The sequence below is a fragment of the Echinops telfairi genome, unplaced genomic scaffold, assembly GCF_000313985.2.
Source record: "Echinops telfairi isolate 266 unplaced genomic scaffold, ASM31398v2 ScPeMD7_4225;HRSCAF=4972, whole genome shotgun sequence".
NCBI classification, from domain to species: domain Eukaryota; kingdom Metazoa; phylum Chordata; class Mammalia; order Afrosoricida; family Tenrecidae; genus Echinops; species Echinops telfairi.
In genome coordinates, this window is record NW_022108124.1 from 18,855,122 (window position 1) to 18,871,402 (window position 16,281).

General features: G+C 46.4%; 1 protein-coding gene across 1 annotated transcript in view; it reads right to left on the reverse strand.

Annotated features, from left to right (window-relative positions):
- Nucleotides 1-16,281, reverse strand: part of MED12L (mediator complex subunit 12L) — a 370,846-nt gene that overhangs the window by 22,608 nt on the left and 331,957 nt on the right. The window lies entirely within an intron of this gene.

The window sequence follows — 16,281 nt, forward strand, 5'->3', positions numbered from 1 at the left end:
GGGAGGCACTGATGAGCCGTAAGGACGGTCTCAGGTGACTGACTACTCCATGCATATCTCAATCATGGGACCTGCGTAGTAGCCGCCTCAACAAGAATTTTCCAGAATAGGGTACAGTGAGGATGCCTTCAGCCATTAGCTGATTAATCTGGGAATTCAACTGCATTTCCAACTCGTTGTTTGATAAGTTGAGAGCCACTGGAAACAAACTATGATGGTGGAAGGAAAAACCAGGACTTTGAGATACTGGCCAATACTTGCCTATAGGCAAACACCAGCCAAGATCATGACCACTCAAGAAATATGAATGCAAACAATTCTCCATAAAAATCACAACATCACCTAGGACAAGGCCCTGTGGTGCGAAAAAAGAAGAAAAAACTCCAAGTAGAGGTTCTGACTATCTCAAATCCATGGACTCTCAATCACTGATGTGTAAAGGTACACATCAGGGTCCCCCTTGCCCAATGTCCCCAACTCAGTAATTACGTGCGGTAAGTTAAAACCTTTGGTGTGCAATAATCTCCCCGAGGAGATCACACACTCCCTAAGTGGACAGGAGATCACACACCCCCTAAGTGACAGGAGATCACACACTCCCTAAGTGGATTAGCATTTCTAGGGCCCAATATGTCCATACGCTATCGCCATTGCTCCTCGTACATTGAAATGTTTTATTTTTCCCTGTCCACCCTCCCCCTAGAAACATGCCAGAAACATATCATTTTAACATGCAGAAACATGTCAATTTGACAGGGCCACCATGAGGGACAACGCACAATTCTCCAGTAACTTGAAAATATTTACAAACGTAAGCGAGAGAAACACGACATAGGGGTGAGCAAACGATAAAGACCGAGAATTAAGTGGTCGGAAGTTTGTGGAAGGTTCTGCTTCATCCAGAAGGGCATTAAACTACAGAGGGCTCTCGAATATGTCCTCGAAGCTGGGGCTTTCTTGAGAGAGAGAGAGGACCGCTCCTAAGGAAGTCAGAAAAAGTGCCAACAGAGGCTCCGTCAAGCGCACGAGGGACATGGCCACCTTGGGGTTGTGAGGGACCACTGAGCCGGGCCTGACTCAGAGACAGGGTCTCTGTGTGCACTAGAACTAAGCACTGCCCCATACAGCCACCTGAGTTATACACAATCCACTTATCTATTCTTTTCTGAAAACTCTGTTATTTGATTGATTTACCATCCATTCCAACCACGGCGTCAGAAGGTGACCAACGCTTGGAGAAGGACAGGGTCAGCACAAACGAAGAAGACCTTTAACAAGACAGATGGGCACCGTGGCTGCCCAAATGGGCTCCCGCAGAGCAGTGGCTGTGAGCGTGGGAACAGAATCCAGCAGAGCTCTGTTCTGGCCACGGCAACACCAGACAGTATCGAGGCAATGGCTGGGATTAAAGTGAAAACAAACCAGCAAGACAGCCAAATTTGCTGTCATCGAGTCAATGCTGATGCACAGCAACCCCAAGACAGGAGAACTGCCCAGTGAGTTTCTGAGACTGTGGCCGCTCACAGAAGTAGGCAGTCCCACCTTGTTCCCACAGAGCTGTTGGTGGTTTCGAACTGCCAACCTTGTGAATCACAGTCCAATGTGTAACCTCTACGCCATCAGGGGCCCTGGTGGAATTACAGTAGGTGTTCAATACTCATTGGGAAAATATTTAATTTAGTTTATCTTTGAATCAACATTCTAGAGGTAAATGACAACTTCATTTTTTAGCATAAATTTCTTTACCAAGTGCTTTCCAAATGCCAAACGGACTGTGGTAGCAATTGTACAACACTGTTGGATGTATTGAACGATGGAATGGTCTGATATCTGTATTAGCTCCCAATAAAATGTTTTTTTGGAGGCGGGGAGGTCGGGGTGGTTTTGGACAGTTCTAAAAGTAAGTTCCTGACAAAATATTTTTGTTGAGCCAGATAATACATGACCTGGAACAATTCCCAGGGGGGACAGTAGGAGACTGTGGCTCAGGACCCAGATGTCTGTGATGAAGGGAAGAAGTCTTGGCTATGTCTGGGAAATGCTGAATAATTATATCAGCGTATCCCTACGTTACTCCCTGACCCAAAGCCCCACCTACATCTATTTACTTTTGTTTGTTTTTATGCACATTGCTTTTAATTTGCTTCTGTAAGAGATAGAAATCCCTGATTTGTCCAAGTTTCCACCCTCTAGGACTGCTAAAGTAGATGTGCGGGTCCTAATTAGTCCATGCGTTTGAGGTCTGGCTTGATTTACATTTGCTAATGGTTGTGGTAGTTCCATGCTCTGGTGTCAGTTTGGGACTTGAGGGGATGGAGTCCAGTCTGCCGCTCAGGTCAATGAGGCCTCTGTGGGCACGGCCTTCTCCTGAGAATTCTGGGAACTCGGGTATTTCCTCCCTATTAGCAGGAGACACACTCTCTCTCTAGCTTTACTCCTTGGAGTTGCTCTACCGATAAGACAAAAGGGGTCATGAGGGTGGGAGGGAGAGAGAGAGAGGAGCCGATACCTGGGGCTCAAATAGAAAGTAACTGTCTAGAAAATGATGACGGCAACATATGTACAACTATGCCTGATACAACTGATGTATGGATTGTTCTAAGAGCTATAAGAGCCCCACTAAAATAACCTTTTAATTAAAAAAAAGTTTGTAGAAAAATTCTGTTATCTTTTCATCCTTCTTTTCCTTGAACTTTTTGGAGCCACCTCCTAGTTCTCTCTTCTACTGCTTTACATCTTTTTAACTGGACGGGAGAAATATCTTAAGGTCAAAGAGATGCTGAGTGTGAGGCTTTTGCTGAGTTTGAAAGAACACATCTGATAAGTGACAACATCCTCGTCTCGCGTCCCGGTCGTTTCCTCCAGTGGCAAGTGCTTCTTCACTCCCTCGCCACAGGTGAGCGCCCCTTCCCACAGAGCCTGGATTGGGCCTGCAATCGGCAGGCAGGAAGACGCACACACTCCGCATTTAAAAAATCGATTGTTTTCTCCACATTGATTTCACAAGTAATGAGTTTTTCAGATGCCTCGTAGTTTGTTTTCAGCACCGTTTCAAGAGGTTAAGGAGAGGAACAAGCTGTGTTGGGGAAATGAGAGTCAGAGTTTACGATTCTATTTCTGAGCGCACAGGTGCGGGGGTGGTGGGTGGTGGGGCTGGGGGGAGACAAAGTGTCACACAATGAGAAAACCAGTCAGCATGTTCTGAGTCACTAACAGAACGGGTTTATTTTGGGCTACCTCTTTGGAAGCTATTGAGTGATGTGGTCCAAAGCTACAGAGCACAAGGTGGGACCCAGAAGCGGTGGCCATCACCTCACACCGGGCTATTCTGACTGCGGACAACAGGGAACATGCTGTAACCTAAGAGGTCCTGTTTACTCACGACTCTTGAGACACTTAGAACAGCTCTTACTGCAGGTAAATGTAGTTAGAAATCAATGCACAGTGATATTTACTGCTGGGACACATCGACTCATACAATAATGAATGGGACCTTAAAAATGCAGTCTATTAACATGACCATAAATGATGGCTGTACTGAGTATATACGTTCATTAAATTCCTAATACAGTGGAGAATATTAACTGAACATAAGGTACACACACACAATCCGTTAATTTGAATGACACAAAGAACCATAGAACCTTATCTTGACTATAAAGTGGACAAGATAGTGTATTTATAAAACTACTACTTAAAAGTAAAATCACAAATGCAAGCTATTTTGTAGCTGAATCACATTAGCATCTGAACAATAAATGCCCTATAGCGAACATATCTTCGAATTCTTTTTTACATTTGATAAGGTTTCCTTTCATTTAAGGTTTTAAGTAAATAAAAATGCCACCTGCTCGCTACAGACCCAAACCTGCCAGTAAAAATTAAGTCGCGCCAGGAGTTTCAAGCTTTCCTTTTGTTGAAATACTTGGAGAAATTGCCTTACAGAGCAAACACTTAATAACCAGCTGAACTACTTCCAGAGGTTGAATATACAGTTCAGAATATTTTCAACAACGCATAGAAAAATGTCCCCATTAAATTGGCAGTGAAAACAAGTGGACTTACATTCACATCTGAGATGTGTGCTGTTTTATTCTAATGCTTCTTGGTTTTATGTTGTGGGTTGGCTACCTGATACAGAAACCTATAAGTAATTTAATGCAAAACATGCACTCTTAGCTAGCCCAGGCAAAGCAGTAGAGGTGTTACGACATGCATGCACAAGACCTATGCTCCAAACACCCTCCCGCCCCCCCTAAAAAAAAACCCAAACACCTTCTGCATCCCAGAAAGAAAATGGGGGTGACGTTCTGTTGCGAGTCTGGGACTCGGCAAGCGAGTGGGATGTGATGAGAAGGCGGGGTGTCAAAGCCTCGGTGGTCATTAGCTTGCATTTGGCCTGACGGTCAGCATGCCATGCGCACCTCTACGAATGATGTCACTGGCCAGAGGGGGGAGCAGGAACTCAGGAACAGGCAGATTCAAACTGAGCATGAACGGGTCTATGCTCCCGAGCCCGGGCCGTGCACGTCTGCTGGTTTCTATCCCGGACGCACGTGAGGACAAACAGGGAGGCGGTCAAGGAGCGGGGGGGACAAATCCGAAATCAGGGCCGCCAACTAGAACAGGGCCAGTGCATTCATGGTTCCGAGGGACGGTCTCAAAACACAACCCAGGGGAGCGACACGGGGGGAGATGAAGAAGATAATTGTGACCAGCTACGGAAGAATAAACGGCGTCTCTTTCTGAGGTTCAAAGGGTAACGCTACGAAAGTTTACTTAAAAACATAAAAAAAAAAAAACAAGAAAGAAAAGGAATGGCAGCAGGGGTGTTACCATTATGTTGGCAAAGTCTTCTAGTAGCGGCACTGCGGAGGGACACAAGTCCTAGAGAAAGGGGACAGTGAGAAAACGGCAGACAGGACACATAAGAGGTTGAGCCTACTGGCGCGGGCAGCCAAAATACACAGGAAACAGTCTTCTACAGATAATGGGGCTTTTTCAGTGGTTGGTGGAGGGGAGGGGGAGTCACCACTTACAAACCCAGACCCTAGAGAGGTTTCTTTCATTCATGTGCCAGGTGATCTTACTACAGACCAGGACACGGAGAAGGCACACAGGGATCATCATGGAGTAAGATACCACGACGTGGAGGGTTTTAAGTGATGGCACAAAGGAGATGGTGGGTGGGTGGGTGGGGGGCAGATATTCAGGTACAGATCTCCTTTGGGAGCTCAGGGACCCCAGGGTGTGTGGCCTCCAGCTAGTGGGAGCTCAGGATGTTAAGCAGACAACACATTTGGTGAACAATGTCTTATATGGTTGGAGGGTACAGTTTGTAGCACCATCCCCGGTGAAAGCTCATGCAAGGGAGTATCAGGCTAACCACACAGTCACTCAAACACGATACACACCACAGCATCATTTATAGACGAACAGGGAATCTGCTCTAGAAAAGAGCAACTAACTGCTTAGGAAAAATCAGATAAAGGATCCCTTTGCTTCATCGTTCTAATAAACAGAGATACACTGTGCATTGTTTATGATGTTGAAAACATCCTGTTGACTGAGCTTTTGTTCTAAAAATGAGACAAAGGATTCTCAATCTTAACAGGAAAAGTACTTGACTTTATTAAGGGCTAGGATATAAAAGATGAATTCCCCAAGTGAGGATCATCTACTCTGACCATTCTCGGCGTGGCAAGGTAAGGCACGATTGTGTATGCATTGGTCTTCTGATTCAATAACTACCCTCATCTCCGGTGTCCACTCCTTATTTATTCCTCCTCCACAAACTTCTGTCCTCATCATCAAAATCAAGCTGTATACACAATAGTTTTGTTTTATTTTTTAATAGTTCAATCAAATCAAGGAGAATTGTACAATCATTACCACATCACTTTTAGAGCATCCCCCTGGCCACCCCCAAGTTAAGGCACCTTTAAATGAGTTGTACAATCACAGTCAGTTCTAGTGCTCCCTCCCGGCTCCTGCCTTCATTGTTTACTCCCCAAATCCCATCACCCCGCTCTTTCCCCTCACCCCACCCTGTATTCCCTATATTCATTACGCACCCACTCCTCCTGTGTGTCACCTCTTGGAGGCCCAACAGAAAACAATAAAAAACAAAATCATGCTAAGGTGGTAAGGCTAAAAACATAATAGTATACAGACAAAAATACAACAGTGTACAAGAAGGAAGAGACCCCCCCCCTCTCCCCCAATCGAGATTAAAAAAGCCAGGGAAGAAATTTCTGTCATGTAACAACTAAGAGATACTTGCACCAGAACAGATTCCAGTCTACACTATCTTCTAGTTCTTTATTGTTGCCCAATCAGAGCCTCAGTGAATAGTATCAGCACCTTCCTCCTCATTCAAATAAACATAAACATGCTAAAGATTAAGAATGAGCTTATTCTCCCAATTCTACCTTACAAATCCGGCTAGACCAGAACATGTACACTGGTGCAGATGAGAGCTGGCAACAAAGGGAATCCAGGACAGATAAGCCCCTCAGGACCAATAATGAGAGTAGCCAGGAGGGAAGGGGAAGGTGGGGGGATCAAACGAGAATTACTCACAATGATCTACATTCTTAGATGACTGATGTGGTGGGGCGGGGAGAACAAGCATGTTCTGTCAGGTGAACAGTCTCAGGCTGGTGGTGGTTACATCATCTCCTGTCAGCTTGAGGGCATTCCGTGTGAAGGGGTGGAGCTTAGCCTGTCAATCAGGGCGCAGTTGGATGACCTCATTTGGAGGCACAAGAGATAAAGAGCTCACTGGAGGCAGGACCTACTCTCTCTGCCTCCCTTTCCTGCTGCTGAGACGCTCAGAGAGCTGGAGGAGACCTGTGGAGACCAGCGCCAGCATTGAGATCCTTCAATCGCCACTGGATCCACAAGACTTTTCTGCCCACTGGCCTGTGATCTTCCTGCACTTGGCATCATTGCATGTGCTGCGTCAAGTCTACAGAGGAATTTATGGACTAGTATTGGACTTATGGGCTAATATCGGACTTATGGACTTGATCTGGAGTGGGATGGGATTTTTTTCACCATATAATTTTTTTCTCTCTGATATAAAGTTCTTTCTTAGACATACATGAATGTCCCTAGATTTGTTTCTCTAGTCAACCCGACCTAACAGAGGCATGAAGAAGAGTTAACTGGCAAAGAATTCCAGCAGGGTGTTATAGAGCATGATTGCCAATGCTCTGTCCTGGATGATAGTGCTCTTAGAACGTGCACAAAATAAAACAGCGATATTTTTAACACTGACATTGAAATACATGCTTCTAAAGTTGGTATCATTGGACTGAGATAGGAAAAGACACACATCTCGAGAAACCAAAATGACTCGTAGGGAAAAATGAACGGTTTCCTTCTTTTGATGAGTTTTCTATGATATGGCCACTGAGTAAATGGGAATTAAGCCCATCTTACTGTGTGTGAGTCATAGGCGTATAGAACTGAAGCATTTGACATGCTTTGGCTCACCTTTACTCCTTAACATGCTTAAGGCAAAAAACACTTTGATGGGACACAGACTTCCTTTGAAACAAGACCATAAAGTAGCACAAGCAAAACAGCAGCAATGGATTGAGGATGGCCGCCAACCTGTCTTGCCAACCTGTGCTGCGAGTCCAGCACCGTTCTACAGCTCTGAAATGCGTGACATCATTCATCTGACAACAAGCCTGGAAGTACTTGCTTCGTTTCGCAGATAAGGATCTATGGAGACCAGCCACCACAGGGAGTCTAAAACAGGGCTGTGGGTAAGGGGCAGTTAGCCATCCTTTCCTTTCTTGGGTGGAGACTGAAACCAAGAAGAATAAAACAAGCTTTCTTGCCAAAGCGTCTCTATGCATATCCACATGCACAAAGGGTATTCAATGTGAAATCACATCAAACAACTTGACCCGAAATATCAACGTGAACCAATGCTAGTTAGCATCTGCTTTCTAGGTGTGGAAACAACATCTGAACACATTCCGGAGGAAATATATAATCGTTGATAATGGAAAATTCCACAGTCCCCTGGAGTTGATATTTGGTTGAGACCAGGTGGCACAGTCGGTTATTTCCTGGGCAAGGTTGGCCGTTCTAACCCCCTAGTCGCTCTACTGGAACATATTCCCAGGAAGACTTACAGTCTTGGATACTCACAGGGACAGGTCTACTCTGCCCTGGAAGGACGCTGTGAGCTGGAACCGACTTGAGGGCCATGGGCTTGGTAGAGGGGCATTTTGTAAAGGCATTCTAGTTTCATTATGCCCAGCTAAGGCAACCGGGCCGAGCACCAAAGAGGAAGACCCTCCATGAGACTGAGCGGCACGTGCCTTCAACAACGGCCTCCAACATGAACAACAGGGAGGCTGGCGTGGGACTACGCACTGGTTCATCGACTATGAGTAGGACTCCCTCAGCGGCACCTAACAACAATAACAACCACAACCATAACAACAACAGGGGGCTCCCAAATATGTTCGTTCTCTTCGAGCATCGAGATGTGAAGCAGCTAGAGAGAACCGTCAGACCCGACACATCTCTGAAATTCAGGAAGTTCTACTTTTCCTCTTCCACGTACACTTTCCAAACAACCACAGCAGTGGTCTGGGCAGAGAGGGAGGGGTCCGTTTCGAAGTACTTGAAGCCGTGAGAGGAGTTGGCGGGTTAAAATCGGGTGGCTGAGGTTCAGGTGATCAGGGGAAAGGGACGTCAGTCTCTGGAAGTGACTGCTCCAATTATACATCCACGCCTTTGACAGACAACTCAGGCATGTCTACTGTGCACTCCTACGACTGCGCGTTCCATCGAGCCCATGCCCACGCATTGTGGCCCTAAAGGGCAGGGTAGACCTGTCCCGGTGAGTTTCCGAGAATGCAACTCTTTATGGAGCAGAAAGCCTCCTCTTTCTCCCACAGAGCATCTGCTGCTTTTGAACTGCAGACCTCGCAGATCGCAGCCCGACACGTAACCACTACTCCACGAAGGCTCAGTACATGAAAAACCAAAACCACCAACCCACTGCCGTCAATTAATTCCAACGTTCAGCAACCTTAAAGGACAGTAGAACTTCCCCACACAATGACCAAGGCTTTCATCTTTACAGAAGCGGAGCCTCACCTCTTTCTCCCCCAGGGAGTTTGAACCACAGCCCTTCTGGTTAACAAGCGGTGTGCTTAACCACTGTACCACCAGGGTCCTTAGTAGATCAAAGGATGACACAAAATATCACAAGGTCCTTATAAGGAAAGGGGGAGCACTCGTAGTTTACTGAACAACCAGCCTAGCCAAGAGGCCATGTCCAAGGCCTGGGTCAATGAATCCAACCTCTGTAAGCCTCTGCTGAAACTCAAAGAAAAGTTTTGAAAGCACGATGCATGGAAAATCTCCAATAATTTTGTGCCATTAAAGAAAAAGAGGTGTAAGAGGCCCAAATGAAAGGATTAAACACACACACACACACACACACAGCTAGGGTAAGAAGACTTTTCTTTACTAGAAGTAAAAACAAACCAACAAACAAAAAACAACACCTGAAAAAATGACAACTTTTTAGGTAGAGATTCATACCAGACATGGGTGGCTTGACCTGAGAGAATGTTCTTATTAAAATTAGCATATTTCGGTATCATTTCTGCTCGAGAATGATACAGGTCAGTAGTTAATGAGATAACAACTCACAATACCCGCTATCATAGATTAAAGCAATTTAGTAATCTCACTGATAGGCCACAGAATCTCCTCCACCTCCTTTATGACAGAATGTTCAGAATGATAAGAACGCCACCACAGCACCGCAGTTAGGCAGACCCCAGGTACGCGCTAGTTCCTCCGCGACCCCCAGGGAGGAGAGGAGATACTCAGAGCCAATGAGGTGCAGGCCCCGGACCAGCTGCTGCCACCGTCATCTGACTCTATGTAGGATCGGCGCACCACTTATCTTCCCTGGAAGGACACTGCTTTTCTGAATCACATGACAACTGACGGTGAGAAGAAGACCTGCTTGCTTCTGAGAGGTCTCCAGAAGACTGCAAAGCAGGCTTCGTCTTCCAAAGGGCACCACGGAGGAGGGGAGTAAATGGAGCAAGCTCTTTGGGAGGAAGCTGGAATTTACTCTCTGAAGAAGGCACTGCTAACCTTAAAGCAAAGGAGCAAAAAGCCAACATGGAACAGATTCGCCAGAGAAGAACCATTAAAAACAAGTACAAACAATCCGTTCATTTCCCTTCAGTCCAAACGGCACACATCTCTAGGTGGCTTAAAGGTGTGGGAGTAAGGGAGCTCTTTGTATTCATGCTAGGTTCTAACTGTACCTTCTCCAAATACACAAAGGTAGTTTCGATTACAGATAGACTGTTCTGTTAGATTCCTTTAGTAGAAAGTTTGCTTTAGGGGATTGGCCTCACTTGCATCAACACGTGAACTGTTGGTGGGCAGGCATGTAAATATCTGTGGTCATTTTTCTAATTCTACGAAGACTTATACTAACCAAGCACTGAATTTAGCAGGTTGGTGGTAACGACTTCAAATGGGCTATTAATAAAGGCAAATTGCATCTTGTGATAAAAATAAAAAATTAGCCTGTGGGGGGGTGGGTGGAAATAACTTCCTGAAAGACAAATTTGACTTAAGCTTAATTACTTTCAAAGGGAGCTGATTCAGTCTCAGCATAGTTTCTCAAGGGTTCATAATTTTAAAAATTAATCTCAATAAGGATTAAAGCAATGGCATAACTCTTCATTTTTGCAAACTCCAATAAAAACCAAAACCTTACTAAGGTCTTAAATGGCTCCAGGCATACTTACTATTCAATTTTTTAAAAAAGTAAATACAATCCCCATCGTTTTAAGCAAAGCATTCATGAAGTTGGGGAGTCTCATACTTCCTAATATCAAAAGTTAATACTAAGCCCCAGTAGTCAACACAGCCTGTATTGGAACAGTGACAGATGGACAGACAAGCCGAACAAAAACTGAGAACTCCGAAGTAAACCCAACCGACCAGACAGCAGCTGACCTTTGACAAAGGGCGGAGCCCACTGAAAGGGGGAAGAGAACGTCTCTCTGACATATGGTGATGGCGACACTGAATATTCGTTTGGAGAAGAATGAAAGGGTATGCCATACACAAACATGAATTCAAGACGACTCAGAGAGCCGAGTGTAAAACCTAGAACTAGAAGGCTCACTCATCACAGCTCTGCTACTTTGAGGCACTGTGGTGGCTTGTATGTTGCTAGAAGCTATGTCCCCCATATTTCAAAAGCCAGGAGTTTCTCCCAAGGTAAATACGTTTTGGGAGTGCTTCCAGACTAGGAAGAGACTACAAAGAAGGAATAGACTATCCAGTGCTGGGGCATTAACCGCTGAAGTCCTCCTGAAGAGCTGTGGGCCCTCTTCAAATTTCGTGCTTCTAAGACGCGAGGATGATGAGACTTCCCAAGCACCTTGGCCTGTTGTCAAGAGAGACCAGTTCCTGCCAAAGGAGAGCAGGCTTGGTAAAGCAGAGAGGGTCCGTGGAAACGGGGACGGCCCTTCATGAGATGGATTAACACAGCGATGGCAACAAGGGGTTCAAACACAGCAACCACCGGGGATGGTGCTGGACGGGGCAGCATCTGGATCTGCTGGACGCAGGTGGAACCGACTGGAGTGCACCGGACAACATTAAGTTCACCAACGAGAAAGTGGGGAAAAACCTGGGGGGAGCGGCTAACACACGGCATGAATGTGCGTAGAAACATAACAGAAAATACACCAACTACAGAGGAGAAACACAAGGACCCGGTCTTCCTAAAACCTTGACGTTTCCATATTGCTTCTTGATTGATGTCCTCATTTTCAATGTTCTTCGCTTTCATCCGAGCAGCCTCGGCTGTGTGATTTCTCCGGAACCATCTTTTCACTGTGGGATTAGGATCCCATTCCTTTATCAGTAGGTCAATTAGACTTTAATAGCCTAATTGTGTCTGATAGATTAGCAACAGATGACTTCTCTGAGTGTATTGTTTGTGTTTGAAAACCCCTTTCTCCTTCTGCTGGACTTAAAGCAATTGCTCTGACCATCTTTCCAGCTCCCCGAATACTATCAGGAATTGCATGGTCCACTCATGACAGCTCGTGGGAATTTGGGGCATCACGCAAACCTGAAATGAAAGACAGCATGTCGCCCTCGGCTGTTTACACTTTCTCTCTTTAGGAGACATGTTTGTTGACTTAAAACACAAACACAAGGGAATAAAAACGCAGTCGTGCATCAAAAGCTCAGTGAGTTTTATGGAACTAATAGACATTACAAGTACAGCTGTCCACTGTTACACCTATGGACAGAAAAACACTCCCACGGCTGCTTAGAATAATACACTGCGGGGCAGATAAACATGAAAAAAGTAAGGACACCCTCGGCAAGGGAACGCAAAAGTCACGGGTGACAGTGGGGGCCCCAGAGTCATTTGAGGACTGACAGGGGAAAGAAGCCTCCAGGGAACTCCCCCGTCTAAGCGGAGGGGAGGGAGGAAAGCAGTCACTAAACAGAGAGGAGTACAGAAGGTCAAAGGCATGAATCTGACCTGAACAACAGTTAAAACTGTCAGTAGAGTCCCACCCCCCCATGACATGGCCTGGACCAACATTTCCTGTTTGTTCATATTAGAGTTTATCTCAGAGGTGTTAGGTCAACGGAGGTCACCCTCCTGAAGCTGTGTGATACGCTTTTCAGTACATGAAACCCAGGATTGATGACCCTAGAGGGACGGCAAATAGAATAGAGGGTTCGGGGGTACAGGGGTGGAGGTGGGGGCGGGGGGGTAAAAGGGAGACGATGTCAAGGAGTCCATGTAGAAAAAGGATGTTTGTGCAATTGTGTGATTGTGGTAGCAAGTGCACATTCTCCTTGCAGTGGTTGAAATATGGAATGATAGGATGTATGTATTAAATCCCAGCTTAAAGAAAACAGAGTAAGACATGTAACATTGTGATGTCCACACCGAGCAGCAGCCTCCCACCTGTCCACCTGAGAGAGAACCCTGATGGCCAGTGCCACTTTAACAACCGGCTCACCATGCGCAACAAAAAAGTCAGGCACCAGTTCTGTTGAACTGGTAAGAGCCACCGGTCCCTGTGCAGCCACTGGCCCAATGCAGCCCGTCTTTTGATCTCCTGCTTCTGGGAGCTATGGAGTCAAGCAAGACCAAGCCCTTGACACCTTCCACCTTCCCTCTATTTATCATGATGTGACCTAGGGGCCCTCTTGGTTGTGCACGTGTTTGCTTTCTTTACCTGGGGCTGGAATCCGTGCTGAAGGCTCCAGTGCTCTGCACTCTCAACAAGCAAGATTGTGTCACCCGCAGTGCCAGGCTGTTGATACGCCTTCCTCCAATCCTGATGCCGTTCTTCTCCGCAGGATCTAGCTTCTCGGGCGATGTGCTCAGCATGCAGTTTGAATAAATGTGATGAGAGGATATAATCTGAACACCTTTCCTGATGTAAGCCATGCAGGACTCCCTTGTCCTGTTCACACATCTACCTTCTGAGCCAGGTTCAAGTTCGGCAGGAGCACAACGGGGTGCTCTGGGCTTCTTCTTCTCAAGGCCATCCACAGTGTGTTACGGTGGTCCACACAGTCAAACGCCTTGGCACAGTCAATAAAGCACAAGGAAACCTCTTGATGATATTTCTGCCTCCATCTGACATACTATCCTTTATCCTCTTCTGCATCTGGCCTGCCAACGGACTACAGCAACTGCTGCTGGATGACCTGCAGCAACATGCCACTTACAGGTGACGCGTGGGGCTGCCACCTGTGAGGTCGGCAATTCAAACCGGGAGTCACTTGTGAGGAGCAAAACAAGCCTCTCTACTCCTGCCAACAGTGAAGAGTCTCAGAAACTCACCGGGGCAGTTCTATACCATCCTGCAGTGACTCTAAGCCAGAATCAGCTTGGTGGCAGCGAATTTGGAGTTCCTCAATCATTAGCCATTCCGAAATCAAACCCACGGCCGCTGAGGTGATTCTGCCTCCAAGCAACTCCAGAGACAGAGCCACGCTGCCCCTGTGGGCTTCTGAGGCTGCTGATCTTCACGGGAGCAGAACATCTCTTCTTCCCGAGGAGCGGCTGGTAGATTCAAACCGGCAGCCTGGTGACTCCTAACTCAGTGCAGAACCCAAGAAAGCCACCAGGGCTCCCGCAGTAGCCACTTGAGATGCAAATCGAGACAACAATAAGGTACCACCTCATCTCAGCCTTAACTGCAAAGTTAAAAAAAAAATTTGCTGGTGAGGTTGTCGAACAACCAGAACCTTCCGACACTCCTGCTGGGACTGGACCACGATGCCACCTCTGTGGGAAAGGTACGGTGCTTCCTCAACAGGGTGAGGCCAGGAATCACATCACACCCAGCAATACCACAGACCTTCGGGAAATGAGAGTCCTGACACAAATAGCTATCTGCACCCTCATGTTGATGGTAGCACCAAGAGCAACATGATGGAAACAACCTCCAGGCCCCTCAGGGGAAGAACGGATGGACCAACCATGATACATACGCACAGCCGGATATCACACGACAGAAAACAGCATGAATCTATGAAACACGTCCTAACACGGGTCGACTTTGAGGACGTTTTTATGCTCAGTGAAATCAGTCCATCACAAAAGGACACATATTGTTACAGGCCTCAGTAGAAAGTCATGAAAATGTTTTCACAAAAACCAAAGGAAAACAAACCATTCTTTGGTGGTTACAAGAGAGGGGAGGGTAAGAAAAGGGAAGTTGCTGGCAGTGGTAGTTATATAATCTGGTGTCAACTTGAGACTATTAAGAGTGAAGAGGTGAAGTTTAGCCTGTCAATCAGGTCGCAGCTTGATGACCTCATTTGGAGGCGCTAAGAGATAAATAGCTCGCTGGAAGCCAGACACATGTGCACTCACTCACTCACTCACTCACTCCCTGTGAGACATTCCTGTTGAGAAGACACATGGAGCTACACTAGAGCCCTGGAGCTGGAGGAGCCACGTGGAGACCCCTGCCAGTGCTGAGATGCTTCCACCACCACTGGATCCACAAGACTTTCCACCCACTGACCTGTGATCTTCCTGCACTCAGTGTCATTGCATGTGTTACATGCATCTGAAGAGGAATCTACAGACTGGTAATGCACATATGGGCTAATATCGGACTTAGGAACTTATCTGGACTGGGCTGGGATGTCTTCTTAATGTACAATTACTCTTTATATAAAGCTTTTTCCTATATACATGAGTGTCTATGAATTTGTTTCTCTAGTTTACCCAGACTAACACACTGGTTACAGGGCAGACCCTGTTAACTTCGGGGAAAGGGATGGTACTATTGATACGACGGAGAGAAAAACGAAACCACAGTCATCACTACTGCCAGCACCGGCACAGGCCCACCTTACCTGACACCCAGAGAGTGAGAGCCATTGCTCGAGACACACAGGTGACTGTCACTGCATCCACATGCAGCCAACTAGCTTCCTCCCTCCTGTCCTTATAATTGAGTTAAACAGAGCCGCCCCCGTACTTTGCAGGGAGACACAACTGGCTCCCCAACCCAGTAACCCTGTGGCAGGAAGGCAGACGCCCCATGCAGTCCACAGGGGGACTGCCTGGCACGTATCGCAAATCAGAAGGATATTTAGAAACGTATGAGGATCGGCCAGTGAGCAAAGCTGTGAGGTTTTCTCAGCGCGGGACACGTTTGCAGACCGGCTACCTCCATTCGAAGATCGTAAGAGAACTTACCGTCGAGGGCTGCTGTGTGGTTAAAGGTACACTGGGGTTACAGGCTCAAAGAGCTTTGAACTGTTTGGCATACAGTCCGAGCCCTCGTAGTGTCAGCTATCCAATGCAGTGCATGCAGGCTTTGAGAAAAGTTGGAAAATATGAACATGTGCAAAGAGAAAAAAAACCTGAAAAACTCCTGCCCCCTTTACATTGTAACGTGTTTGTATAGATTCGTGAGTGTACATTAGGTTTTGTCACACCTCTCCAATGGTTTTGATAAGTATCATCCCTGTCATCTAAAGGGTTCAAGATAAGTGGATTCTAGAGTATAAAAATAGAAATGATGTAAGTCAGTAATTAGGCTCAACGTATCGGTAGATGACTGATTGACCCTGGTAGCTCACTCACGATCTGTTACAGGCTTCATTGAGTGTGTATGTAAAATGTCGTTGGTGCAGGACGCTGTCGGCACAAGCCAAACGAACACGCGGGGCTTCAGTGATAACGGAGAGCAAAGAGCTAAA